The sequence below is a fragment of the Lissotriton vulgaris genome, unplaced genomic scaffold, assembly GCF_964263255.1.
Source record: "Lissotriton vulgaris unplaced genomic scaffold, aLisVul1.2 SCAFFOLD_2509, whole genome shotgun sequence".
In the NCBI taxonomy this organism is placed as follows: Eukaryota; Metazoa; Chordata; class Amphibia; order Caudata; family Salamandridae; genus Lissotriton; species Lissotriton vulgaris.
Window position 1 is genome coordinate 356,163 of NW_028246142.1, and position 3,486 is coordinate 359,648.

Genomic DNA, 3,486 nt, shown 5'->3' on the forward strand with positions numbered 1-3,486 from the left:
CAAAATGTCATTTGGATCGGGCCTCACGTTGAATAACCACTTTTTAAACCCTCACAGTGACCAAAATTGCCATTTTTACAGAGTTTTGCTTACTCAAAATCTTCAATTTTGACCAATTTCAGGCACAGAAATGACTTTAAACACACTTATTTTAGTTGAAAAAGTAATAACTCACATCCAACCTTCATTTAAAGTCAAAAGATTAAATGTTAAAATGTCATCAATATTGACAATTTTTCAACGTTCGACTGGTCCGGGGTCATCGTTTTTTATCAGAAAATTCATTTTTTGGACTCTACCAAAAATGATTCAAAATGTCATTTGGATTGGGCCTCGTGTTGAATATCCACTTTTTAAACCCTCACAGTGACCAAAATTGCCATTTTTACAGAGTTTTGCTTACTCAAAATCTTCAATTTTGACCAATTTCAGGCACAGAAATGACTTTAAACACACTTATTTTAGTTGAAAAAGTAATAATTCATATCCAACCGTCATTTAAAGTCAAAGGATTAAATGTTAAAATTTCATCAATATTGACCATTTTTTTTCAACATTCGACTGGTCCGGGGTCATCGTTTTTCATCAGAAAATTGATTTTTGGATTCTACCAAAATGATTCAAAATGTCATTTGGATCGGGCCTCATGTTGAATAACCACTTTTTAAACCCTCACAGTGACCAAAATTGCCATTTTTACAGAGTTTTGCTTACTCAAAATCTTCAATTTTGACCAATTTCAGGCACAGAAATGACTTTAAACACACTTATTTTAGTTGAAAAAGTAATAACTCACATCCAACCTTCATTTAAAGTCAAAAGATTAAATGTTAAAATTTCATCAATATTGACAATTTTTTCAACGTTCGACTGGTCCGGGGTCATCGTTTTTTATCAGAAAATTGATTTTTGGATTCTACCAAAAATTATTCAAAATGTCATTTGGATCGGGCCTCATGTTGAATAACCACTTTTTAAACCCTCACAGTGACCAAAATTGCCATTTTTACAGAGTTTTGCTTACTCAAAATCTTCAATTTTTACCAATTTCCGGCACAGAAATGACTTTAAACACACTTATTTTAGTTGAAAAGTAATAACTTACATCCAACCTTCATTTAAAGTCAAAAGATTAAATGTTAAAATTTCATCAATATTGACCATTTTTTCAACGTTTGACTGGTCCGGGGTCATCGTTTTTCATCAGAAAATTGATTTTTTGGACTCTACCAAAAATGATTCAAAATGTCATTTGGATTGGGCCTCATGTTGAATATCACTTTTTAAACCCTCACAGTGACCAAAATTGCCATTTTTACAGAGTTTTGCTTACTCAAAATCTTCAATTTTGACCAATTTCAGGCACAGAAATGACTTTAAACACACTTATTTTAGTTGAAAAAGTAATAATTCACATCCAACCGTAATTTAAAGTCAAAAGATTAAATGTTAAAATTTCATCAATATTGACCATTTTTTCAACGTTCGACTGGTCCGGGGTCATCGTTTTTCATCAGAAAATGGATTTTTTGGACTCTACCAAAAATGATTCAAAATGTCATTTGGATCGGGCCTCATGTTGAATACCCACTTTTTAAACCCTCACAGTGACCAAAATTGCCATTTTTTCAGAGTTTTGCTTACTCAAAATTTTCAATTTTGACCAATTTCAGGCACAGAAATGACTTTAAACACACTTATTTTCGTTGAAAAAGTAATAATTCACATCCAACCGTCATTTAAAGTCAAAAGATTAAATGTTAAAATTTCATCAATATTGACCATTTTTTCAACGTTCGACTGGTCCGGGGTCATCGTTTTTTATCAGAAAATTGATTTTTTGGATTCTACCAAAAATTATTCAAAATGTCATTTGGATCGGGCCTCATGTTGAATAACCACTTTTTAAACCCTCACAGTGACCAAATTGCCATTTTACAGAGTTTTGCTTACTCAAAATCTTCAATTTCGACCAATTTCAGGCACAGAAATGACTTTAAACACAACTTATTTTAGTTGAAAAAGTAATAATTCACATCCAACCGTAATTTAAAGTCAAAAGATTAAATGTTAAAATTTCATCAATATTGACCATTTTTTTCAACGTTCGACTGGTCCGGGGTCATCGTTTTTCATCAGAAAATGGATTTTTTGGACTCTACCAAAAATGATTCAAAATGTCATTTGGATCGGGCCTCATGTTGAATACCCACTTTTTAAACCCTCACAGTGACCAAAATTGCCATTTTTTCAGAGTTTTGCTTACTCAAAATTTTCAATTTTGACCAATTTCAGGCACAGAAATGACTTTAAACACACTTATTTTCGTTGAAAAAGTAATAATTCACATCCAACCGTCATTTAAAGTCAAAAGATTAAATGTTAAAATTTCATCAATATTGACCATTTTTTCAACGTTCGACTGGTCCGGGGTCATCGTTTTTCATCAGAAAATTGATTTTTTGGACTCTACCAAAAATGATTCAAAATGTTATTTGGATTGGGCCTCAAGTTGAATATCCACTTTTTTAAACCCTCACAGTGACCAAAATTGCCATTTTTACAGAGTTTTGCTTACTCAAAATCTTCAATTTTGACCAATTTTAGGCACAGAAACGACTTTAAAACACACTTATTTTAGTTGAAAAAGTAATAATTCACATCCAACCGTAATTTAAAGTCAAAAGATTAAATGTTAAAATTTCATCAATATTGACCATTTTTTCAACGTTTGACTGGTCCGGGGTCATCGTTTTTCATCAGAAAATGGATTTTTTGGACTCTACCAAAAATGATTCAAAATGTCATTTGGATCGGGCCTCATGTTGAATACCCACTTTTTAAACCCTCACAGTGACCAAAATTGCCATTTTTTCAGAGTTTTGCTTACTCAAAATTTTCAATTTTGACCAATTTCAGGCACAGAAATGACTTTAAACACACTTATTTTCGTTGAAAAAGTAATAATTCACATCCAACCGTCATTTAAAGTCAAAAGATTAAATGTTAAAATTTCATCAATATTGACCATTTTTTCAACGTTCGACTGGTCCGGGGTCATCGTTTTTCATCAGAAAATTGATTTTTTAGATTCTACCAAAAATGATTCAAAATGTCATTTGGATCGGGCCTCATGTTGAATAACCACTTTTTAAACCCTCACAGTGACCAAAATTGCCATTTTTACAGAGTTTTGCTTACTCAAAATCTTCAATTTTGACCAATTTCAGGCACAGAAATGACTTTAAACACACTCATTTTATTTGAAAAAGTAATAATTCACATCCAACCGTCATTTTAAGTCAAAAGATTAAATGTTAAAATTTCATCAATATTGACCATTTTTTCAACGTTCGACTGGTCCGGGGTCATCGTTTTTCATCAGAAAATTGATTTTTTGGACTCTACCAAAAATGATTCAAAATGTCATTTGGATTGGGCCTCGTGTTGAATATCCACTTTTTAACCCTCACAGTGACCAAAATT